This window comes from Anticarsia gemmatalis, chromosome 10 (genome assembly GCF_050436995.1).
Source record: "Anticarsia gemmatalis isolate Benzon Research Colony breed Stoneville strain chromosome 10, ilAntGemm2 primary, whole genome shotgun sequence".
Taxonomy (NCBI): Eukaryota; Metazoa; Arthropoda; class Insecta; order Lepidoptera; family Erebidae; genus Anticarsia; species Anticarsia gemmatalis.
In genome coordinates this window covers 11,174,658-11,202,528 of record NC_134754.1, presented here as the reverse complement: position 1 = coordinate 11,202,528, position 27,871 = coordinate 11,174,658, and positions in this window count along the sequence as shown.

The window sequence follows — 27,871 nt, the reverse complement described above, 5'->3', positions numbered from 1 at the left end:
CGAACATACTAACTATGTAAATAAGGCTCTACGCAGTTAAGTTTGTTATGTATTGAATTTAAGGAAAGTCGTTGGGGTGTATTGAAGCTGCTCTTTTAGAAAAGCGTTGAAAGGTTTGTATGATAGTCATTGTCTTCTATTGGCTTATATATAGCGGTTTTTGCACTCTGTATATTTCTAACGAGGTGTTATTTCATGTAAGTATGTAAAACAGTGAACCTGATAAATAGTATGAACGTGGTCACCGTATGTAAAATAAGAAGAAAAAATTGATTGAATGCTAGGCAAAATCACAATATGAGGGCGAAGTGCGGGCCTTGATTTTGTGAGCAAGAAGTCTTAAGGTCGGATTCCACTATGCAGTTCTGACGTGAACAAAATGCAAGTCAGAGTTTTATAAAATGATAGGGGTTACCGAAATTGTCAGTTCTATCTCTCACAATGATAGCAATCTCTAATAAATTAATCGTATTTTATCAAAAAGTGCACCTTTCTAAAACCCTATATACCTAAGCCTTAAAAACCCTCATGACTCTTTAAAATCACATCCATATACAACATGAACATGCATAATAGTAGATCACTCATCGTAATTAAAACATCGGTCGTGTAGGATTGACAGCGTCCCGGTGGAACGACAGATGAGGAGATATTAATAACGTTTGTAGCAATGGAGTGACTTCATTAGATGATTTGAAATGGATTTTAGAATGTTAGGCGCCAGTTGTGCAGCTTAAGAAAAAGTATTAGATTACCTTTCTGCTAGGTAAAATGTATCAAAGGAACTGTCAAAGTTCTTTCTGGTACTTATCCAGAAGCGGGTAAATCGGGTGTTAATGTAGATGTTTTTGTAAATGAAATAATGTAAAGCAACATTTAAGCGATCTTGAACTGTAGCAAAATAACCTGAATGATAAAAACACGGGCCAAATGATGAGTTACATTTGTATTAGGTAGTTTCTTTTAATTTTTTTCTAGTCCATAAAAGAATTTAAAAAAAACCTTATAATAATATGAATCATACTGAAAAGTTAGTCACTTCTATGTAGATTGTTTTTAATAGAAACTGACTAAAACAAGGATTACTAACAAGATTGACTAAGTGTTAAGAATATTTTTGCATTTATTTTAGTAGTTTTAAGGAAATTAATGACATGACATCAGCGATCTCATTTTGGCGAGTAAACAAATACGTAATTAAAATTCCTTTTACATTGAATCTTGTTCTACCTAATATTCATTATGAATCATGTTGTGTGAATAATCATTACCAGTTCTTTATATAGTAGACTGCTGACGAACGGTAAAAATCCTTTAATAATAGTCTTTCGCTTCTATTCTAAAGTTCAGTCCCGCGATTTTCTACAACTGCCTCTCTTACATTTGGCTATCGACAACCTGCTTGCTGGCTATTGACAAATTTTGTATTACAAATCAGTGGCTCAAGTGGAAGGCGAAGCAATCAATTTTTAGCTACATTATAAATGTCAAATCTTTAAAGAAAAGGTTACTGTACCATGTTAATAATACTGTGTCTATGAGTAGTTGAAAGAAAATTATTCAATTACCTCTTGCAGTCTGCTGAAAAAAGTTAACCAATAATTATATTATTTATAATAGATAACTTTTAAACTTTTTATTGAATTTCAAAGTCACTTTCATGTTAACCTTTTTATAAGAATTTCGATTGATGCTCACTTATTTAATTAAAATGTTATTTTAAAAGTTTTTTGCACATTGAACTTTTTTAATTGATTGATAGTGAACTACGATTATTTGGAATTCTTTTCGTTTAAATACGCAAATAAAAAAGAAATAAAAATTGTTATCTACTGAAAGGCAAAATTAAACTTTAAATTCTCAGGTTACCTAATAAAACAAGTAGATGTAGGGTAATATTTTTTTTATTTTTAAATAAAATATGATTATATTTAAACAAAAATCTTAACTCCTTTTTTAATAATAATTTCACCAGATATAGTTAGTTTATCCACTTTCAAAGTATCCTCATTATCAGTATGAAAAGTAATAAAATTATCCAATGAATACTCTTTTATAAAAAGACAGTTAAAATTAAAAATCACAGATAGCCAGTTCAATTTGCAATCTATCTGAAATCTAGATTAGATTTGAATTAGTCTCGTACGATGGAGACAGTTAATACTTAATCTGATCAATCTAGAATAACGTTTATTGTTCTATCTGAAGGGAATGATTGATTTGAAGTAATTTGAGAGATTTAATAATGAATTGTTGAAATTATTAGAATACCTATTGGAATTTCATGGAGGCGTGAAAAGAAACCGAATTTTACGGTTAGGATTCCTTTAGGTATATTGTACCAGACAAAGAGTTTTCGATTACAAATCACGGACGTAGGGCTTAAATTAATTTAAAGCCATTAACGTATCAACACTAAATGTATTTTTAAAAATTCCAGGCTTTTTGAATTTTATACTGCTGACGACGGCATGACCCGGCAGACGTTGTTCTGCCATATAAAAAAAGTGTTACTTAGAGGTATGAAAAATAGATGTTGGCCGATTCTCAGACCTACTCAATATGCTCACAAAAGTTCATGAGAATCGGTGAAGCCGTTTCGGAGGAGTATGGCAACGAAAACTGTGACGTCACACACTGTTTACCCTTATTGTCAATGTAAAGTCAGTAACTCAAGTTACAACCTTTACAAAACTTCCAAAATACAAAGTGCGACATATAAATTTACTTCTTACTTCGCAGTGCAGGAAGTGCGAAGAAACAACTTGAGGTTACTGATAAACTTAAACACTAACACTAGAATTTTATCGTTCTACCCGCTTTGTGCATCGACGCTAATAGTTTTCTTTGTAAATAAAGCTGTTGATTTACGCACTGTAGGTATTTATTGAGTGGATCTGGATAAATAAAAGTGCGTTAATGTCCGACAAATGTTTTATTGAGTGACCATGCAGTGGTAGAGATTTAAAGCCCTGAGCTAGGTACTTCTGACAGTTCCTAGCCTATTTATAGAATGGTAACTTTGTGAGAATTTCCTGACAATCAGAACAGACATTAAAAATAAAGTTAGTAGTAGTTTGTTACCATGTTACGACTAATAATAAGAATATGTAACCTAAGCCGGAGTCCTAGCAACAAGTAAGATTTTCTCTAAGAAATGAGATACTTTTTCATCCAGAGAATAAATTAGCTTATTAATATGATAATCCAGAAAACTTGAATCCTTTTGATAGGAATTGGACTGTTACTAAAGACAGCTGTCTTTAGTAACAGCTTGGCATGTCCAGGCATGTTAAAGCTTTAAAGCCATTGAAGATATTTTATCGATCAGTGGGACACTACTGACCAAAAAAAAAACATCTAGATGAATTCAAAATAACTTTTACAGACAGAAGATAATAGTTTATTAAAATAGCAATAAATATCCGTAACTAAAATGCAAAACAAACACTCAATTACCAGAAAAAAATGCCTCTACAAAAGTACTTGAGACCTTTTTGTTCTGAACTAACAGCGGCATAGTTGTAAAACAGTCGATGTTGATTTACAAGGTGTTTACAGTTTCCACACGTAGGATTTATTGTTTAAACTCTGAAGACCACCGACGTTCATTAGTGGTTCAAATGCTTTGTTTGAAGGGAATGTACTAAGTAGTTATCAATGGATTTGTTTGGGTCGGTGAAGTGAGTGCTATTTATAACTGAAACTTGGTTTAACCTTCGGATTTACGTATTAATGTTTATTATGCATTGAAACTTTTTAAAGATGTGTGACTGAAAGTAAAATCTTTTTCTTGAATTGGTGGTAATTCATCAACGTGGTGAACTAATGTATAGATCATTCCGTAATTACGGGAGGAAGGAACCGCTTTCCCATCAGTAGATAAATAACGTTTCAGCGTAATCCTACTAAAATTATAAACGAAAACGTTTATGAAAATGGATGTATATTTGTTGCTCTTTCGTGCAAAACTTACTGAAGGAATTTTTATGGAATGTAGTATCTGCAAAGACTGCTAGAATATAGCCTATGTGGACGAAATCGCGACCAGAAACTAATTTGGGTATATATTTTTTTTCTTTTTTATATTAAACTTAAAAGTAATTATATTAGGAAACTAGATATGAAAATAATTTTAGGGAGTTTTCTTAATGAAGTACCTCGAACAATAAATCAAAAACGACAAGCACCTATTCATATCTGAAGTATAATTAACTACTAAAACAATTTATGTTGTGACAGTGTTAATTAATAAGTGCCATTTAAACTTTGTTCTCATTTTCACATAATTAATTGGACAAATTGAGACATGACCTAGACATTTTATGGAATGTTTGGAAAGGTGGAAATGGAATTTAGGGCGTTATGTTTATAGGAGTCAGTGACCGAAATACATAATATATTGTAGTGTTGCAGTATTGCTGCATTCGTACATGAATAATATCACATATTATTCCCGTGGGTGCAGTAAGACTAGAGAACGCTACGACTAGCAATGATTTTTGCAAAATTATTGCAGTGATAGCCGAGTGATATAAGTGGATATCTCCCATGCAAGTGGTTGCAGGTTCGAGGCAACTCACCACACTACTTCATTTACTTCCATACATCTTGTTATACAGGAGCGCCAGCTACGAGTACTACGCACCTGACTGTTTTGCAAGACATCGCCAGTATGAGCTATACATATTATGTCTTCCTAGGGGCGCCACCTGCCGGCGTCTCCATTTACGTATTATTATGAATCCTACATTATAAAACTGAACTCTTTGTAACATATACGCCCGAATCAGCCCGTTAATTTGCACGCATCTGAATCAGTCCTAGCGAATATTCACAGCCCAGTTTCACCCACTGACCACAAAATACACGTATCCAAAACATCTAAATTCAAAACTCAAATTCGACCCTAATCCGTTAGGCTTCAGAAATTACGTCACCCAGTTTCCTGCAAGCAACCAACAGACATATTTACGTTATTGGTTTTCGCTTCAGAGACATTAAATGTGCCTCTAGAGACACATTTAGGAACATACAAATGTTGTTCTTGTTTAACCAAATGCCTGTTTCAATTGTATCCCCAGCGATTTGTGTGGGTAGTTCTAAGTTTTCTTCCGTTAATACGGGTTTTGGGATATTTTAATGAACTTTTCATTATGTGTTTTAGTATGGGGTAGATGGGAGTTAGGTTAATTGTAATTGTTCGTTGTGGTATCAAGGACGACAGTTTTGGTTGCTTGTTGAATGTTAAAAGTCATTTATAAGGCAAGTTCTGAATATTTTTAACTTTATTAATTAAAGGACTGTAGTAGCTAAGGTATAACCTCTCACGCAATTTTTAAAGTTCAAGGTTGACTTAAGGTTTTTATTTCGAACTGTCCAATTAAACTGCTTTAAGTTTTCTTTTAGCAATTTCCAAAATCTTTGTTTAAAAATTACAAAAACTGGCGTGGCAGGTTTGATTCTCAATAGTATTTAACAACTTTTTGCAAAAATGTTTTTTCAATATAGCTTTACAACCCAAAATAACCTTTAAACCAAACCAAGGTAAACATTCAGAAACAAAATAATTCACACATCGTATTTCCAACAAAAATACATATGCAAATGATAGCAATCGATTTCGAGGCAATAAAGGCTTAATTAAAGCCTTCGTTTTACGAATGGGCACGTATCAAAGTATGTAGCAAATGTAACTGATGGTGGTGATAAGCCTACAGCTCGCGTTAATTCGAAATACGTAAATAAATATGGTGCTTTTAGGTTCAGGCTGTCGATGAAAATACCTGGTGTTTTTCAGCCTCATTTGCTGCTTGTCGGCATTCATTGCGATGTAGCGACAGAATGTGAATGATCGTGTCATTTCGGGAATCGATGTCAAAAGATTAAATGGAAGCGTCTGTTTTGTTGAAATTTTAATGTAACAAGAATGAAAGGAGTACTTGAATATGTTTTTCTTTTATGAAAATGGAAAATATAGCGAAGATAATACTGTGATATAACATTTAGTTTAGATATTAATAGACTCCAAAATATGAGGAAGCATTGAAGTAACTAACTATTACAGAAGTTAATTTTTCAAATTGCAAAATTGATTCAAGCCGACATTAAATTGCGTTAACATAAACATTTCTAAAAAGAGCATTTGGGAGATACATCAATAAGGGGTTTTGGTGCAATATTTGATAATAAATGTCATAGTGATGGAGACAAAAATGCGTCTATCAGTCACCCAGTTGTAAAAATACGCATAGTTGATAGTTAATTCGGTATGCATCAAAAGTGAATGACCGACTAATCACTTTCAAACAAAACATTGAGTTGGCAAGAGCACATAAATGTTTGTACACGCGTATGCTCCATTACATCACAATCTACGCAAAGGCGATTGAAAATCGTTTTTATTTGAGGTCTATACATTTCTTATAAGGCGTAAGAAACTACTTTCGTTGCTAGATCTATTGTATAATGCATTCGTAGGTCGGGCAACGATCAATGCGTTTAACAACTTATGGCGCGGACACTCTATTGATAAGGTCAGTATTTTAGCTGAGTAGTTCAATGTTTGAGTAGATAAGTGTCATTTAAATATATGAAAAAGATATTAATTAGAATCTATCATTGATTTAGGGAACATTGAAACCATCTCGATGTTAAGTGTCTTACTAATAAACGTCGTGTAAACTCTGATCCCCTTATTCATAAACACACTATAAACCTATTTTAGTTAAACAACTACTATAATATGTTTTCTCTTTTTCATTTCGCTAAGGAGTGAAAGAAAAAAAACTCTTTATAAGCCTTTCATAACTTCATATATTTTTATCAATAAGAGGGTAATTATTTATTATTTATACAGTGTTTGGCCTTTTTCCGCTCATATACAATAATAGAAAAGTTGTGTTAAAGCCCGAAAAAGGAAGTGATCTTTGCAATAACAAGAGTACATGTTTTATTTAATAAACTGACTCCTACGTATCGTAACAATATTAAGGACTAATCAAATCATGCCTGGAGGGAACAAACAAAGGTAAATCTGTATTTTTTAAGGATTACTTATGTTACGTTACTTATGTTAAGCAACTATTTTCCTCATTTAGCCTACAGATGCTTTACGACGAAATAACATACATATTGTTTTTGCTTCAATGAAAAATGTTACAACATAATTGCCTATTACTGCGTGGGAAAACGAAGAATTTGGGAGCTACAGTTACAGATTAGGAGTCTTTCTGCACCTTGTCTTGGAGAAATGGATAAAAGAGTGATGTATTAAATGTGTACTTTGGCTTCGAAGGACTTGTGTCTAGCAATTGCAGAACAAAATTTTAAAGAGGCTTGAGGCACAATCCTTTGAGACGCGACAAAACAATTTTCCTTAACGATAATCAAAAATACTTTATAACATGGTAACATTAAAAAGTTCTAGGGATCTATTTTAATCTAGAGGCCGCCCGCGACTTCGTCCGTTTAGAAACCCTTCCGTGTTCCGTGTAAATCCTGATCCCTCGAAAACTCCGGGATAAAAAGTAGCCTATGTGTTATTCTGGGTCTTGAGCTACCTACATACTAAATTTCATCTTAGTCGGTTTCGTTACATTTCCGTGAAAGTGTAACAAACATCCATACATACTCACAAAGGAGAATGGGCAAAATAGTATGGAGCCTGGGCGACCCGCGGCCATACTTGATTTTGGTATTTTTTATTGTAGTTTGGTCCTATAATTACTCTGTAGAAGTTTAATTGCCGCGACACACTTATATGACGAATAAAATACATTTTTGTTTTTGAGCACTTTAAATAGTACAAAAACATATTTTGGCTTATATTCGGAGATTAAATAAAAAGTACTATTTCTTATATTGCATACAAATATAGACATTATTAATATTCGAACAATCATAACAAGTAAATATATAAATATCGTAACAAGTAAACATCTTGCTCTTCTATCACATATTCACTGAGACGACTTATCTGTTGTTTATGATCTTCTTCTTATTAGAAGAAGCCTGTCTTGAATGCTCAGCTCAATAACGAGGCGTTCATAGCCAGTTGCGCTCACTGGTCGGTATACGATCTGTGGGTTAAGCAGCCGTTGGCGCGGTCATTCTATAGATGGGTACCCGCATAGTGGTATTTGAACTGAGCGTCTCTGTGCTTCGGAGGGCACGTAAAATGTCGGTCCCGGTTGTTGTCAACTAAGATAACAGTCGTTAAGCCATGTCAAAGGCCTTTCGGGTGGCTTGAACAACTTTGACACTAGGTTAACCATATAATAGATAGATAGATAGCATACTAACTACGAGCTTACTTCACTTCATACATCATCATCATCTTCTGACAGATTAGGAAAATCGTCGAAAAAAGGCTGATCGCCGGTGATACGTTGGAATGCTGCTCTTTGTCTATTCATATTGTTACGGTTTTTGTTTATGTTAATGGCATTGCAATCGTTATAAGAAGATGTAACGTTATTACACAACGTTAAATGCATTACAGACACGAAATAATCGTTATTATGTTCTATGAAATTCTATTATGTTTACATGTAAATATATTGTTACCTAAAAGGATTGCAGCGAAACGTTCTTAGTAAAACTTGTTCCTAGTTATCATTACTTTAATTTGACACTACTTTCATTAATGGCCGCCGACCGCCCAGAAGTGCCCATTCTCCTTTCGCATTTATAATATTAATCAGATAGTAGGATAACAAATACTAAGAATTTCAAAAACAACGATTAAATTAAAGAAATGTTTCCGGGATTACACTAATATCCCTCAACAAACAGTTCTCCAAATATTCGTCTAGATTAAACCGCAGAGCCACCGCACTATTTGTTACTTGTAGCCCAATAAGGTAACCTAGTTTCTGTAATCAAGTTTCTGTGGGCGACAATTTATTATTTCTGGGAGACAAGCGTTGGCAAAACTTACACCTCCGTCGTTTGTCATGACTCTTCAGTTTTTACGAGGACGCTCTGTTTGTTCGTGTATTAAATGGGAATTTCTTACTTCTCTTATGTAGATACTGGGTTATTACTGTTGCTGAATATTGCGAAATGAGGTAATGATTGATTAGGTTAAACTTATGTTGTGTAGATGTCCACAGCGAGCATTAATGTAATATGGTTTACATTCTATTTACATCTATCGAAAACGCAAAAACAAAAGTGCTAATGGAATTAGCCCTTGGGCTCTGATTTAATGTAAAGAGAAAAAACCTTATTCTGATAAATATAAATGAACAATCACGCTCTCCAGTTGTTAAGTACATAATTATTTGCTGTTAAGCTATTTACACTTTTCTTGTTTGTGACAATTTGGCATCGACGTTATTTAAGCAATCTTCATTAAAAACCAAGTATATAACTACGCTTATACATGCATAATATTCCCCTCAAAACATACAACCCATTCCACAGCACAATACGGTGTATATTCCACAAAAACTACGTCCAAAGTTCATTGAGTTCACCGCAGTATCCGCTTGAAGCTCCATGTTATTTCGCATATCGCACCAACCGTCAGTCCGGTACAAAATTTAATTTATCAGCTACCCGCTACAAGTGAACGAACGTATCATTTCGACGCTGCACAATTTAAAAATATATTCGTTTAATATTAGCATGCGAAGTTGACTTTTTGTTTTATATTTTTTATCTTTGCGCTGCTTATACAGGGTCTTTACAAACTAAGTAGAGCTAGGATCTAGTAAATAGACAATTGATGAATTTACTGTCATATGATTTTCAAATGCGTTTGGGTTTCGTCTATAGTCACACTCTGAAGGAAAATTGAAAATAAAAAACCAGTAGATACACTAAGTACTTTATTGTTTTTAAATTGGCTACAATCTGGTTTCGAGTTTGAGCAGAACTATATAGGCTGAGTCCGATTAGTACGATCGCCCGATTCTACATCAAGACTCTTTCTTTCTGTCTCTCTCTCTTCCATGCTTTGCAATACATTTAGTACTGGGGTCAACTATTTAAGTTAATCTTTCTCTTCGCTCTATCCTCAACAACGTCTTCGAAAACCTCACACTTGCTCATGTCTTTGTGCACTACATTTCCAATTTTGTTTTGGACTGTTCTGTGGAACACATGACTCAGAATAGTAAATTAATTGTGTACATCTCACAGACAATAGTCTTAGCATATAAGATTCACACCCATGCTTGACGCAGCGCGCCAGTGACATAATCAAGGCAATCACACAGACCACGACCAACGTTGACCATTGCGCCAATCTCAACTCATGTCCTATGGCGGTAATGAAACGTAGATTATGAACCTCCGAGGCGCAGTGGTTTAGGTCGCCACGCCGTTACCGTTGTGTCAGGAGTCGTGGGTTCGATTCCTACTCGGGACAATTATTTGTGCGATCCACAAATAATTGTTTCAGGTCTGGTTGTACTTTGTGTCCGTTGGTTGTATGTTTGCAAAGTCCCCGCGATACAAGAGCAATTCTTAGTGCGGGAGTTGTCTTTTAAAAATATATTAAAGAAAAAGCATTAATTTAAATTAATGAATATTCAACAAGGTGGTTCAATTTTCTTTAAGATGTGGGTCATTAAGCATTGTTTGTTTAAGAGAACGTAGTCTTTAGGTTCTAGCTAACAGCCTGGAACTATAGTCATAGATCGTTTAAGCTAAGTTTGTATAGCTTAATTAATGTAGACTCCAAAACTGGTATATATTGATCTCGTTTAAGGCGATAGAGATGGCTTTTGTCTTCGACAGCATATAAACAGAGCTATCACTGTGCCTTATTTTATTGTGATCGGTTTTTATGTGAAGGACGCAAAACAAACACGTTTTCTTTAAAATATTATTGTGAATTATGTATTTGAGAAAAAATAGGGCAATTTGATTCAAGATAATTTAGTAATTCTAATCAAGAATGTAACCTGACCGCTTGAAATGACTCTTGTTGTCATAGTTAATTTTACTGCCATCCTAAATATCGGAAAAGTCTTATTACTTAAGCCCATTCAAACTTCCTCAAATTTTATGGTAAACTATTACAGAACATGTTATGTACTTTCTCATAAAAAATCCCAACACTATATAAACACAATTCTAGTTTTTATACTCGTCAAACTTCGCGAACTATCGGTTCATAACTGGAGTTCCGTTTTTATATCTTTGCTGAGGAACCCTAATAAAAGTTAATATGGCGGTTGATGAGGAAATTTGCCTTTGTTGAAAGTTCAAGGGCTGTGTAAAAAAGTTTTTCTTGTTTTATAGTTGGGTACTTGTGGCGTCATTTACTTAGCAGAAAAATTCTCGCTACCCTATTTCCTCCGAAAGTTTTTGTTGCCAAACTTCGTGTCAATTGCATACGGCTGGTGTCATATGACGCACTATATGAAAAAAAGCCCAATTTTCTCTCTGGTATAACATGAGATCTTGAAGTTTCGTAGTTTTGATGAAACTGGTATGGTTTGTTTCTTCCTTGAGAATAAAGTCTTTGTTCCACGATATTTTGCTATAGTATGAAATACATGAACAAGTTCCTGGTAATCATTTACTTTCTTAAGTATTCAGAAAACCATACGATTAGTTCATTACAAAAACATTTTAATTAATTTCTTAAAATATTTTATAATCATGGTTTCTGTAGTATAGTTAGTTGTGAGTAGAACTTGCTATTCTCAGGTGAGAAAAAAACTTCAAGTCGTTTTTTAGCGTTATGCCATGTCCATTTTCCCCACAAATTAAAACAACAATAAACCCACAAGTGTAATCAGAAATAAATTCGAAAACTTCACTACAAAACCGGTATCGTAATTCAAAAAAAGAGAAACGGTAGCTCTATTTCACAGCGGGTCGTTAAAACGCGGTTTATTTTAGTAGTTTTTCGTGAAGCGTGTGCTACAGGGAAAAAGTTTCGGTTGTGTTTTTTTAGCAGGGTCCCATGAGAATGCTCGTCGACCTCGCCGGTTAATCTGTGGAAACCGAGTGGCATGGGCCTGAACACTTTTCGACATACCGTGACAGGCGTGAAATATTAAAATGTGGACGTGTTTTTTTTTCGCTATAATATTTTTATTGTAACGTTTTGAGAACATTTTTTTTTTTTTTATATCATCACAGTTATATCAGACAGAGGTAAATGAAATATACCCACGTTTTGCCGTATGATATTCGCAATGTAAGTCTTATGTTGTAGGTGGCCTATTGGCATACAGCGGACACGTTACTAAATTCCGGGCTACTGAAATACTGCTAAAATTTAAAGTCAACGATATTAAGCAATTTTTTTTTTATGTTATTATAATACTATCAAAATTTCAACGCAAGTGCAAGAACTTTGTTAGAAATGTACACAAAATGCTTTGCAACACACTTGTAATGTGTTTAAATACCGATCAATACAAATTTTGTGTGATTTGGAAACCGAGTGTCAATATATTCTTATTGTAGTTTCTGTGTGATTCATGAATAGTGCATTTATCTTGTCACATTCGTTTTCTTTATACAACTTCTGTTTAAACCAACAATACATATTAAGCGATAAATTAAAAACTGCTTACTTTAAACAATAAAAGTCGTATGTTTGTTGACATTTACACATAGTCGTATAATACAAATTAAGCAAACAAAACAGAAGGAGAGATAAGGGTGAATTTCATTTTGACTGCGCACACAACTTCCTTTACACATTGGGCTTCAGATTGAGGTAAGACGGCTTTTCGGCTTCCCGGCTTTTCAGTGTTAGGTCTATACTCAATTTCGGTTTCGGCTTAGGTTATTTATTATTGTGCGCGTATTTACTATGCCTACATGACGTATTTGTCAATTCTTATAATTAAATCTTAGTGGTGTTTTTTAGAATTGAAGTATTTTTTACTGATGCGTTATAATCTTGATTTCCCTAACAAACTCTCTCAATACATCGTATTGTTACGTATCTTGATCGTATTTTATAACAAACTTTTTTCATTACATTTAAACTTTACATCAAAGGAAAACATTCGCTACAATTTCAATTAAAAACTCACTGATTCAGTAAAACATTGGGCAGAATCATAACAGTTACGTAAGCCGGCCCAATCCTTTTCAGAAGTGAAAAAACAACCTTTTTATTAATTAGTAAATGGAAGCTTGTCGAGTAAACACCGTCTTTTGCTTTTATAAAAGTTCAAATCCGGGCTAATGCCTCCTTTGCTTGGTTGAACACACTAAGGTTTTATTCACTCCCAACCGTGACCGTGAACATTTTAAGGTTAAAAATAAGTTTTTTTTTAAGAAAATGCGTGGGTGGTTTTGTTAACATTTACATCTTATTCTGAGTTCAATACTTGTTTTTTTTTATCCGTTGCTGTAAATTTGGGTAAAGGTCACATTTTAATGGTTCAAGGGGTTTTATTTATGGTTGTTTTTTTTTTATCAAACTTCAATACGTCTAGAGAAGTATTGCTATTTCCAAACACAATGGATACCACTCAACGGACATCGTTGTCGAGGCCGCCCACGACGTAGGTGGCATGATGATTTAATGGCATTTGCAGGGCCATCGTGGCGGAGCATGGCACAGGACAGATAGGTTTGGAAGAAAAGAGGGGAGGTGTTTACCCAGCAGTGGGACATATACAAGGCAAATAAACAAAAAAATGCTACTTCCTATTGCATCTTACATAATTTTAAACACAACAGTTTTAAGTTTTCATAACAAATATTATTTGCCAAAGTATAGTAAAGTTGTGTTATGATATTATTAGACTAGACTTAAAAAAATATCTTACCAAAATCTTAATTCCAGTTTCGGCCTAATTTTCGGTATAAGCCGAAACCGAAACAGCACATACCTAACATAGGTTTAATAGTATGGAAATGAGCGCGCATCGAATACGACGTCCCGGACCAAACGTCTTTGTTCTAATCGAGCCGAAAACGTGATAAGAAAACGCGTGCTACTCTAAGGACAATCAATTCTTGTGTAATTTGGTTTACTCCATTTGCGTTGTGGAGTGTTAGGTTTAAGATTATAGCTCAGAAGTTAGTAGTTGTCAATAATAAAGATGTAAGCGACTATCGATAAGTTTATTAGTTGGTATAATTATTTTCCCTGCGAAATAATAAATGTTATTGGGTTTTTTTTTTATTCTGGCTGGAAATTTATTAATAATGGGATAATTAAATCATGATAATATAACCCATTACTGTCCTAACAAGTGCAAGGGCAAAGTAAAAGCCTAACTCCAGTCTCATCCTAGGAGGAGACTCTCACATTGAGGGTGGTGGTAGGCTTTTAACCGACCACACTAACTAACTAAAGGTTTAGTGAAAGTGTCAAATCAATTTTCCGCATTTCCTCACAATGTACATAAAATTAATTGCAGAACCAAACAATTCCTTAACTACTGTAAAACGCAACTAGTCACGAACCATTGTTAAACGTGTAACAGAAAACATCACACACGTATTTTCCATTCAAAATTTCAACTCTAACATTTCCGAGAATGTTCAGTATCATATTATTTTAGCTTGTACTAAATGTTTATCTTGTTATACATAAAATACCCACAATTTGCACTTTCACAGAAGGTAAGCTATTCATAGAATTTCGGGTCGGCAAATAGAAATAATTGTTTTACTATGTCTCAAGCCTTGAAATATTATCCTTGGGGAAATGTAAAGGGTTTTTGGTTACGATAGTTGAAAATTTAGGGTATATCGATATCTTTTGACTTGGGAATAGGTACTTGAAAGTTTAATAAGGATATCGGCGGTTTTCGTACAAAATAACATTGTATGGTTGATACATTTCTAGAGAACTTTTCACCGTTTGTAGTGTTTTGTTGAATGCAGCCGCTACTATTGTATAAATCAGTAGCGCAATTCTCTACTGTTGAGTATCGAAACTTTGACATTTAAAATGAACTGCCAAAATAGTTCTTATAACACCCATTAGAGGCGCTTTTCAGATTTTCACACAAAATTTCTCGGTGGCTAGCCGGTTGTCAGTAGTCGATATTATCTATTGAATCGAGCTACCTCTATAACATTATTTACTGAAGGTTTTAACAACCCTTTCTATTTCCAAACACAATTCTCGAAAAGAATCCTAAATCTTAACTGCTTGTATCTAAATAAATTTAATTTGTCTCATGCCAAAAATAAAAAAATAAACAATTGAAATCAATCATTCGGGTCAATAATATTGACGTTTACCAAATTTTCTTCCCACAAAGATTGATGTGGAAACTTGGGTTCATCTTCAATCAGAACTTGGGAGACAATTAAAATGATAATCATTCAACTGTCGTACCAATTAGTGTCGTCGAAATAAACTTATTCGTGGGCCCAGTTTTCTCCCATTGTGATGTTTGGTCTAAGTTTAAAAGAACTATTTTTGTTTTAAATAATGGTTTGTTATTGTAAAAAGTAATGTTGCTTGCTCGTTTTTTTATTTTATTTTAGTGTGATGTTAAATTTAGTTTCGAAAACATTTTTGTGTATCTGTTTTCCTTCAATCAAATGAACTTCAAGGTTTTGGTTAATTAATTTCTTACCGCCAAATGTTGCGTGGATATTTCATACCAAAAAACTGCATCGGTGTAAATTTACATCTACTTTTTTCACATTATATAATACAGCACTAAGCTAAGCTAAGAACTGTTTGGTTTAAAAAAAAATACTTTTCTGACGTAAAATTTAGTGCAAATGAATTCTGTGTTCACACGTAGTGACGTAACAAATCGCTTAATTTTAATTCTTGCACCACCCAATACTGATGTAATGAACAAAAATTCAGTGGAAAACAATTTTTATCGGTAACATTTACGGTATTTCGAACAATTTCAGCGGCAGCTGTATTGTGTCGGAAAATTCAGCAGAATTACGGTTCACCTGTTAAGTTTATGAATGTCCCGCGTTTTTTACAAATGTTCCCGTTGTCGGTCATTAATGAAAAAAATGGGATTTATTTTTAATTTCGCCGCTCACTGTGTTCATTATGGAGGCGATTTAAGTTTTTCGTTCCTTTGGTTATTATAGCCTGTGGTTTTACGTAACAATTTTGCACCTACTTGTGTTTGTATATGTAACGAGGTTTGTCAGTATTTTAATAAAGAATTTACAATATCGATCGCTATAGAATGCCCTATTGTAGACAATTACAACATATTGAAGTTAGAGCAGCAACCAAAGCCTGCAAATTTTAAAACTGAATATTGCAAATAATAAAATCGCTGCACAACTAAGAAATCTAAGGTTTAATTCTCTGCCGGTAGTACACTCAAACTCTTATTATCATTTGGTACTATATGTATGTCTTAAAATACGAGAAGTCTTAAGGTATTCTAACAGTGACATCTAGAAACTCGAGCTCTCTATATCGAAAATAATTCAGGTGCAATAAAAATACTTTTATAAATACCAACACCATAATAGCCAAGCTATCGAATGTACTCTACAGTAAACTGGCCCAGTTTAATATAGTCTGCAATATCACAAGCTGCATTCACCCATACGTCCTTTTGTTACTGCGATCGCTTGCAGTTTACACTACATGTATTTTGTTAGAACATTGTATAACGGACTGTCTATCTGTGCCAATATTTGATTCAGCCTTCCTTTATGTATGGGATGTATGAAATTTTATGTGTGAAATATCGCACCTTTTTGCTATTAGAAAGAAGATTTATATTTTGATTGTATTGCTTTAAGCAAGCGATTAACGTTTTGAAACTATCACAGCTCGTTTGTTTACTTATGAAAGTTCTAGAGGGTTTCTTTGTAAATAAAACATATAAGACATTCAATGTCTTATGTTGATGAACAAAAAATGTTGTTTGCTCGGTGTTGGGATTCAAATAATTATGATATTGGTTGTATTTTCCCAATTGAAATCTTTTATGAAGTAACAAAAATGAAATTTAAAAATATGTACAATAAAAAGAATACTGAAGATTCTATACTTACCAAAACCACATACAAAATTACAAAACACTACTAAAATTAAAACCTTAAAACGTAAAGGAATCGCATCAAGGGGCTCCATTATTCCTTCACAAAGGACATACCGGATGCAAGCAAAATTCCTGCTTCAATATGATGTGTACGTAACCGGGAGAGGACGTTGAATATCCGAGCTCTTTTGTCCGTACCATTGTCACTACGGAAGGATGAGAGCTCTCGTAAATATTATGTAAGGAAAGTTTTAATTAAATGCGAATTGATTGTTTGGTGTTTGTGAATTAGGTAGGTTTTGTTGGAATTGGTTTATTGTTTTTCTACATAGTTTTTAGGATTTTTTATTATTTGCTATTTGCAAAGGACTTTGGCACTTCTATCGCACAATTGATTGAATAGAATTAAAGATTTTGAAGGTAAGAAGACTATCCTGGATCTTAGTATGTAGTTTACAACTGAATGTAATATATAGTTCTGAGATTGCTTGCGGTGCACTGTGTGTCAATATGTGTGTAGTTTAATTATTTGTATCAATATTCATTTTATTCCTGACAGTGTAGATGTATAATGAAACAGCGACTTTCAATATTTGTTCAGGGTGTGCTTTTACATAAATAGAAGCTTAAAAACATAATTTTATCCACCACTTAAAAAATAAATAACAAAACATATCCGTTAATTTGCACACTAAACCCGTTCACATTTTGAACTCCACTCGTCCCAGAAACCCGACATACCCCGAGACGCTTAGATCCCGCTCACATCGTCTTTGTAAGCTGTTTATCAAAATACTAAGACACGAATTCCTGCTGAAGCAAAGGGCAGGGAGGATTGTTTAAGCGTACGGAATTTATGGCATGGAGACAGCGTTTCGTGAGGAAAGCATGCTGAAAAGGAATCTTTGAGATTTTAAGGAGGAAACTCTTGTTGAATTATGTAAGGAGAACGTTTCCTTGGATTTAAAGTTCAGTGGTACATTTTTTTTCATTATTTATTAACTACGTAATTGAATAAAGACTGATTCCTCCAGTGTCAGATTAATCCATAGCTTTCTAAGTAACGTTTTGACAAACTGCTTGTACCTAAATCTGTCGATTTTTTAACTGTCGATCAGGTCGAAAGCTGTTTGATTAAAAGAAACGAGATAAGAAACAGATAGATTGAAAGTTGGGTTTGAAAGTTTTTAGACCGAAAAAGCAGTCGCAGTTATTTAAAGAACTAAAATAGAATTTCTAAGAAAATAGAACGTGTGTGTGTCAAACTAATTTGTACGCCAACAAAGCCATTACCATAACTAGTGAATAACAGGTGTAAAATCAAAGTAGGTTCCACTTAAGTCTAATAATGTGCGGTGTAATACAGTTTTAACTTAATTGCACGGAATGCATTTTTTTTATTGTATTCTGTTTTTTGTGATTCCGCTTTTTCTCTTAGAAAAGTAAAAATTCTTGGAAGAAGTTTCCAACTTACTTTTAGACACTAAGCTAGGATTCTGTCACGCTACGCTAGGGTCCGTAAGTAATTATATTTAAATTATATTTTTGCGTTTTGAGCTCAAACATGAGTCACTACTACTGCGTAATACTGCTATTCGGCTAATCTAATTTTATTATAACAGCTGTTTACTTACAGATCTTTTATCGTATCATAATTATATTACACGTTGTGATTGTGGTCGTTTCACACTTTTTTATCACAATTAACAACACCACATGCGGCGTAATCTCAGCACATGTGGTCTTTCGTGAGGTAAACGGAATAAACTTTTTACACCAAGATAAACAAACAAGAAATAATAGGCCGCGTCTATTTATAACTCTACACAAGCTATTGAGAAGAGAGAATAGTTTTAGGAGAAATTGAGCATTTGCAAATGAGATAGCACTATAATAATTAGTAGGCACTTTTGTTTTAGTACAGTAATGACTCCGAAACATTATTTTAAACGTATAATAGTATATATTTACCAAAATAAATGGTCAGTTGAATTATTTTTTTGCCTTACCCGTTATTTAGAGGACGTAATTTTATTTATGCTATTACTGACCCGACCACCGCAAAAAAAAAATGCATCCTCTTTAAAACGCCACCCTAAATGTAACTTTTCAATTGACTCTTTTTCTTAAAATAAAACCTGCTTTGATTACGACAAATCAAACAATCCAAAAAAAAAAGAACACAATCCCCATTCATTTGTTTGTTTTCAAACTGCCAACTTTTCCAAACTTTTAACGAATTACATTTCTGAAATGAGAATTCTCGAACTCCAAATTGATATGTCAGACATCAGCTGTTTCAGTATGTCAAGGATGGTCATAACAGTTTTATTCATTTCATTTTTTACGACGCCTTTGAGTCTAGATTCAGTGATTTACAGCCATTGTCCAGACGTTAGCTTCAGATTTGATTAGTCGTGAAATCTAGTAATCTTGGTTTATTGTTTATTTGTGAGCTTGGTATAGGTTTGGATTTGAAATAAATACAGTCCGACAAGTTAGTAGAGAGCCTTGGAGTTGACGATCTACCCAAATAATTATCAATATTTCAGTGTATTTATTATTATTATTTATTATCTATACTAATATTATAAAGCTGAAGAGTTTGTTTGTTTGTTTGAACGCGCTAATCTCAGGAACTACTGGACCGATTTGAAAAATTCTTTCAGTGTTAGATAGTCCATTTATCGAGGAAGGTTATAGCTATATATCATCACACCAATAGGAGCAAAGTACCAGTGAAAAATGTTACAAAAACGCGGAAATTTTTTAACGTTTATGTAACGCAAGCGAAGTTGCGCGGGTCAGCTAGTTATTAATATAAAGTATCTGTATCGAACAGACCACGGACAACTGCATGAGCATTGCTAGGTTAAATTCAGGTCAATGTTTATATAGCTGAAGTTTTTATTTAGCATAATAAACTTTAAAAAACTTATTTTCTTTCGTATTTCTTATTATTTTTTCAATCACCAACAGAGTAAATAGATAAAGATACTAAAGTATGTACTTCCTGAAGATTTATTTCGAGCACACTTTAAACGAAAAGGGCGAACAACTGTTTTATTTTTCATATTCGTCTAGTAGTTTCTTTGCCAAACATTTTAAAGCGATCGCGCGGTCATTGACCTATTTATAAAGTTTGATACAAACAGCTGATCCATTGTTTATATCGTAATCCCTACAAATCTTCATACTATTTGTAACAATTTAAATAGTTGAGTAAAATTGAAAAGTTCAGAAATATTCTAGTTAATGTTATCGACCGCGATGCCCGTCTGCTGGCCCCTTTACGGACGAGCGAATTATTATTAACGTGTGCTGTAGTGATGTACTTAGGTTGCGAATTTTTCGGATATTTAGATATTACGAATATTTAGCTAGCAACATACGAAGATAAAATCACACTTTTTTCCTATAGATGTAGACAGAGACCAAAGAAACAAAATTATCAATATGAATACTATGAAAGCGAAAATTTATGTTAGACTGTACCTACATTACGCTTTTAAAGGTAAAGCGAAAAAGCCAGTTTGATGAATTGGTTGCTTGGAGAAAGTTGAATGAACCTTTTGATTAACTGATCTCCTCCAGATTGAGATAAAGATTCGGGTAGGTCATGGTTGCATTGCATTGCTAAAAACAAAAACTGTCTTGAATTACATTTCTTTTAAAATACTATCCTTTTCATTTACTCCAAGCGTTTAAATCCAAGATATAATATCAAAAGAATCCTATTAAATAAACATTTAATAATGGAATTTAACTTGTTTCTGAGTCGTAAATAGCAAAGGTAGTACAAACTTTTATAATAGCTGCGACTGTAACTGCGCTAAAGGAACTCAAAGGAGTAGGAAATTAAAATTCTACCTGCACAATCGTATTTTACTGAGAAGACTTTGTTAAAAAGATATTTTGTTTGTCATAGGACTATGATAAAAGGATTTTTAGTTTTTGAACTGAATAAAAGTTTGTACATTAATAGTTTTATCGTATCATTTACTTAGAAAAAGTAAGACTTTTGAGTAGGAATGAATTAATTATACCTATGTCCTTGATATACATAAATTACCAATGATTAAAACAAAAACATATAAATATTTTAATTTAGAAACTGAAACTGTGGCAGCATTGTTTAGTTAGCTAAGACTTGTTCTAGCAGATTATAAAGGATAAATAAATAATATTTTTAAATCACTGTCTTCGTAACAAAACGTGTATCCGAAAATGAAAGTTTAACGGATATACCTTTCTCTGTATCCGCAAACATCAAGCACATCACTAGCAATTCATACAAATTAGGTCGGTAACTACTGTTTATTAATTCGTCAAGCGTTGCTTTTAATATTTCGCATTACGAGGTCCCGAAAAATTGGGCCAGATAGTTTTTAGAGTTACTAAAAATTGTGTAATGTTTTACAATTCCGGATTTAAGCATCCGGGAATATGACATAGGAGAAATTTTGCATTAGAATGACGTGGCCGGAAACATTGAAGATTTGTTTCTAAACTTCTATAAAGGTTATGAATTCATGTTGATAAAGCTATGCTACCCACAAATAATAAATGTCAAATATAAATCCGTTTTAAATCCATTTCATTTTAAATTTCGATACACGATTTAATTACAAAAAGCCTTGAATTTATGAAGAGAATATAAATAATGAATAACAATGTTTCGTATCCGTTGTTCATTTCGCGCATTCAATAAATATGTTAAGGTTCATTAATGTACCATTATTCAATCTCGGAAAAACGAATCTCGTGAATTATACTAATAAAATATTCGATCAGCAATTTTCAATGAACAATAAATTTATTTTCAACACGTGGTGCAATGATTTATCACTAAATAAATTTAAAAAGTACATACCAAATAAGGTGATTCCATAAAAATATAAGAATTTGAACACAATTCACTTATACACATCCGTAACCGATTCAACAGAGCCACTCAACACCACTTGAAAAAAGACGGAATTCCGGAATTTAGAAAACCCGATTTCCGCGGCGGAAGCTGCGCACGCGCCGGCGCGCCGTCCGACACTGACTCACGCGCATCCCGAAACACCCTTCGGTTCTATTTTTTGAATATCAAAATAGGAACAAAAGAAGAGGGGAGCGAGCGCCCTCCGTCGGGTTATTTTAGACCGGCGGCGTTCGGGAGTTCTCGGGTTCGTTCACTCGGGACTGAAAGGTATGCCGATGTCATTCGCTTTTAACTGAAGTTCAGATGTAACTGATGGAAACATTAGGGAGGGAAGAGTGCTCTGTAGTTTATGTAACTATGTAAATGTGTGCCTTTGTGTGTGTGAGTAAGCTATTTATTGGAAACAAAAGTTCAAATGTGCCGTGCTATAATTAGATTATATTCACGTTTTTCATTAAGGGGAACGGTAGACTGATGGCTGCAGTTCAATGCCTTAATTGCTACCGTTAATGTCAGGAGTTTGTCTCTTAGATCTGCTGCTTTTAGACCTGATAGAAACTGAAAATCCTGAGCTAATTATATAAGCTTTTTGTGATAAATCTGTCGCAATATTTTGCAAAACCTCCCATGCTAGTATTTAGGAGTAATTATAAATAAAGAACTTTTATTCAACTGAACACGTTATAAACAAAAAGTATAAAAATTAAAAAGTGAAAATGTTTATATCATTTAATTTGAAACTTGCATAACTGAGAGATTGTATTAAAATTTTTGAGAACAATCGTACGTCATTAATAATGACTATCGGCTGACGACTCCTTTTGAGGAAAACAATACATATCATGTCCATTATACAGTAATGGGGAAGCTGCATTATTAAAATTTATATTCCTCGTATTTCATTCTCGTCTTTTTCACAAGAGAATTTACATTTCACGAGTAAAATAATTACAGAAGCATACGCGTGTAAAAAATCTGATTGTATTCGAACCCGTAATGTATTGCAGTTTCCGATGCGGCGATCGCAATAAAATTAATTTTTCATCATTTTCATTCATTTTGTTCGATGTTTTTCGCATGCCTAGATTCCATTATACTCGTATTTCGATTTAAGCTTTTGTTCGTTGACGTATTACATAATTTATTTAAAAAAAACTTTTTTGTCTTTCAATATTTTTGCAGCCTTCATATTTCTGGTGAAATGCCTATGCTCGCCACATTTTTATACAAATTAAAGATTATATATATTATTTGATTTTTCTATCTAACGAGAAAAACATTAGGATTTGTATGCTTGTCTCTCTTGTAACAAATACAAAAGAGCCTTACCGTTAAAGTTTAGTTTAAAAACAATTTAAATAAATATCATTATTCCCTCTTGTAGTGGTTTACCTAGTGTCAAAGTTGTAATCTTAATTGACAAAACCGGGACCGGCGTGCCCAGTAAAAAAATATTGAATCGTAACTCAAATAAATAGTGAGATATAGATTTTGTAAAACTACCATACAAGCCAGCTCAAAATGACAAATATCTTTAATTGCCATGTTAATCCAAAAGGTAATTTTCACATAACACACAATTGTTCAGAACAGAAACCTCTACGTTTCCGGTAACTTGGTGTTATTAAAGGAACTTTTCCCTCTCTTGCTAGCGTCACAATTTGGCAGGATATGACGTTTGTAATTAAACTTTATTGGCTTGTGCGACAAACTTTATGTTGCTAGGGAACTCGGGCTTGTATGCTTAATTTCCTTGAGTAGATTATTGTGAACTTGCTTTTAGCTATTCTTAATATTCTTTAATGTTTTGATAACGTTTTTAGCAGAGACTTAGATAGTCACCAAGGGGCTATAGGACAATTTAGTAAAGACCCTCGTACGTATGCAAGGTTCTCGGCTAGCAAAAGTAAGCAAAATTCTGAATATAGACTATTGTTGACTCGCAGATGTATGCAGTTGATGGAGCTCTGTTTGATAAAGTTACTTTATTTTGGAATATATAGAACTAAATATGATCATCAGATTGACATAAAACTGTTGTCAATTGAGATAGACAACACACAATGACATGTTTAAAGAATAAGTATCGAAAAAAAGCGCTGATGCATAAAAAATAAATCTAAAAAGCTATAGTATAAAATGTGACCGTCTGACCCAAATAACTTATAAACAATTGTAATACAACAACATTGAATAACGGATGTAAATAAATTATATTTGCCGTTGCCATTTTGATGAAAATCGAAACAATTCGTCTCGGAGTACGACTATGAATCATGATTGTCTAGACGCTCTCAATTTGTGTAAACTGAGCATATAAAATGTAGGTTACTGATATATTATTACATTTGTTTTTGCTAGATTTTGAGATCACGGCCATTGTGTGAAAAAACCCACTGTAATACAAACATGAAAAGCTAGAAAATCTGTTTTTATTGATGAAAATCTTTCAATAGTCAATTAATATAGGTTTTGCAAAAGGTTTCGGCTCATCAATGAAGATTTCTGCACTATAAATATAACTCAGTATAATTTTAGCAACTCCTAACAATATTACTCGATACTCAACAGTACTGACTGTAGAATATTGCGCTACTGCTGTCATTCTGCTACGAAAACTTGCCTGTATCGTTTCTAATCGAAACAACATAGACAGTTATACGATTCATGTCAAAATCTTTTCAATGCTAATTTATAAAATAATAAATTCAGCAACGAAACTGTAGTCATAAATGTTCCTTCACATACACGACTCGCTAAATTTCCAAGAAAAATACACGTAGTAAATCTACCACTAACTGAATCACGACACCAATCTATTAATAGCATACGTTCACGTCCAAACTGAGCACGTGCGCCGTTTTTTATCAACCGTATTGACAACCCTATCCATTCGTAATTTACGATCTTACCCGAGTTTTTACGACGTCATCCGAGTACGTCACAGCGCGGTATCGTTAATGAGAATGGGATCTATCAGTCAGCAAGAGGCCGGAATCAACGATATTCGATGGAGAACGGATATCTATTTTTGGATTTTTATCTTTAGTAGTGTTGGGCATTTGTTGAGATTTTAAAGGTTATTTGACAAATATTTTTATTGTACTTGTAAAGTAGCCAGGTGTACTGAATGATTAGATGATGTGTTATTTTTTCAAGACTAATGTAAATATTCTTGTTACCTTGTTATATTGATATCATCACTTTGGGTAAGATTTTCTTTTTGAAGTCGTTATTGCAGACATTCTGTAGCATCAATATAGAAGACCCGAAAAATATTATTAAATTACTGCTAGGTTTGATTTTGGATTCTTCAAATCTATTATTGATATTTAAATTTTCATTATTAAGTCATTATCAATAGGCACGAAGTCTCATCAGCGCCCTGGCCTACAAGGATGTGTAATAGTTAATTTAGGACAGATTCTTTCAAAGCAATTTTACTTCAAGTAAAACGCTTGTATAATATGACTAATTTGTTTATCCGCATTCCACGCCATTTGCGGGAGAGTAAAGTATTAGTCAGTGTACTATTTACTTCCTAAAATACAAACAATCTTTTTGGCATTGAGAATGAGTTCAATTAACAGAATAAGTAATCTGTGAGCACTCTTGTTAACTGCATGGCTAATCATAAAAATATGATTAGCGCCTCTAGCGGGCGCCCTAGGAACTATTTTCCAGTACATTTTAAATGTCAAACACTTAATACTCGATAGCACTGATCGTAGAAAATCGCTGGCTGGTTATGTCGCTAGATTGATAATCAGGAAAAAACTAAACTAGTCGAAATAAAAATCATTGTCTTCAAGTAGGTTCAATCCAAAAATAGGTTTCATTATTCTTAGAATTGTATACTAGTTTTAAACCTACATATTATTATTTAAAGTTATTTAAAAACATTAATTACTTTATCGAAATACTGTTTCTATATTAAGTAGTCTGATAAAACATTGTTCATTAACAGTCTCGATATAATTAAAACGTTCTACGTATTCGTCTTGTTCACGCGAACTTGACATTTGAAACGTCAAACATCAAAAAGCTTTATTTCTTCTCAAAGGCCCTAAATATAAAATTACATATACTTGAGACTTATAATTAGTTTTTGAAAGTCCTAACGACATTCTTTAACTGCATGCGTCTAGACTGCTCTCTGTTCTATTTTTGAGTTCTGATAGATTATATTTGGAGAGACGTTTTGGTTTTCATTGCGTGTTTTGGTCTTCCAGTTTGGATTTGATGTGTATTTAACACGCAATGGATAATTAATTGGAATTTAAGCCCTTCTTTGGGTTTTAAATGTGTTTATTGTATGCTTCATTATTTATTTGACTAATCAGATAAAGAAGAAGGACATTTTTTTGGGCGTCGCCATACCATAAAAAAAAGAAAATACTTGTTTGTGTGTGTGCCATACATTCCGAAACGGGTTGAAAAGTTTACGATATCTGGTACTAGAAAACTTACCTAAATAACATAATTCCATCGTAAACTGCACAGCCATTTACAACAGAATCTATAAACAACTAAACAAAATCAGTACTCCCAAAGTAAACCAAAATTTTATTACGTAATTAAACCGTCGTCCTACCGAAAAAAAAGGTTCCCATAAAACTGTTCCAACAATCGTTTTAAGTCCAATTCTGAATTGAAACTTACGTGTTTGGAAATACAACATAACTAATCAAAGGTATCGTTTCTGGACGTCAAAGAGGGAGACATTGTACAGATTTAGAATCCGGATATAGGGGAGTTGGGCGTTTTTTTGCTGGCGTTACGGCGCGCGACTGATGGCTAACGGTTTGGATAGATGTAGATTGTGCTAGATAAGGCAAGAGAATGTCATTGTTGTAATAAACGGATTATTAACGGATTAATAACGGATACATTTTATAGAGATTCAATGAACTTATTTGTATGTTGTGAGAATGTCTTTGTCCTAACCTTTAATTTTCAATCGCGTTTAAGACCCGTTGTGTTATAATATTATGTGTACTAGCCGCGAGAGTTTAAAAACGTTAATGTCATTGTTGTACTACATTGCATTTTATAGAGAGATTTAATAAACATTTTTGTATTTAGTTTAGTATTAAGTAATTATAAGGGAACTAGCGATGCATAAAATTAGTGCAGACTACGCCATTTTGACAGGCAAGGTAATTATTAAATTGTAGCAATTATGCAATCTGAAAGTGTCAAAACTATAAACTGAAATATAACTGATAGTTGAGAACTGAGAATAAAACTGAGTTCTTTTGTTCTCAATCCTTTCGTTCAGTTCGATAACTATAAGAAACATACTATTTAACGAACTCAGTGGAAAAATTCACTTCAGAAGCTCGCTTCTCTACTAACTATTGACTACCGGCGACCGACCTGTCATCGAGAATTTTTGTATGAAAATCTGACCAGCGCCTCTTACGGGCACCCTAGGAATTACTTTGACAGTACATTCTGAATGTCAAACTTTCGATACTCGACAGTACCGAATGGACAGAATCGCGCTTCAGTAGCTCAATTCTCTATTACTATCGACTATCGACAACCGAACTGTCATCGAGAAATTTTGTATGAAAATCTGATCAGCGCCTCTGACGGGTGTCGTAAGAAACATTTTGGCAGTACATTCTAAATATCAAATGTCGATAGCTAGCCGGTTGTCGGTAGTCGATAGTTGTACAGAATTGCGGTACAGTTGGTTTATATAAAAATATCTACAGTTAAATATAGCATATAGGTACGCAATGTTTGCGTTCATATTACCCTTTAATAGGATTACATTAAATATTCCCGGAGCCCGCATATAATTTTAATATCATAATTTATCATTACTGCCCATTACCGTTTATATCTCGAAACTGGAGATATAAAACCTCTTTGCTTTATGAAGAGCTAAATGTGGGCGTATTATGTACTAATAATTTAAGTATACATAATTTGTTTGGCTTATTAAAATGTGTTTTGTCTTAAATTACAATACCGTATTTCAAGCATATCGCAAACATTATAGTTT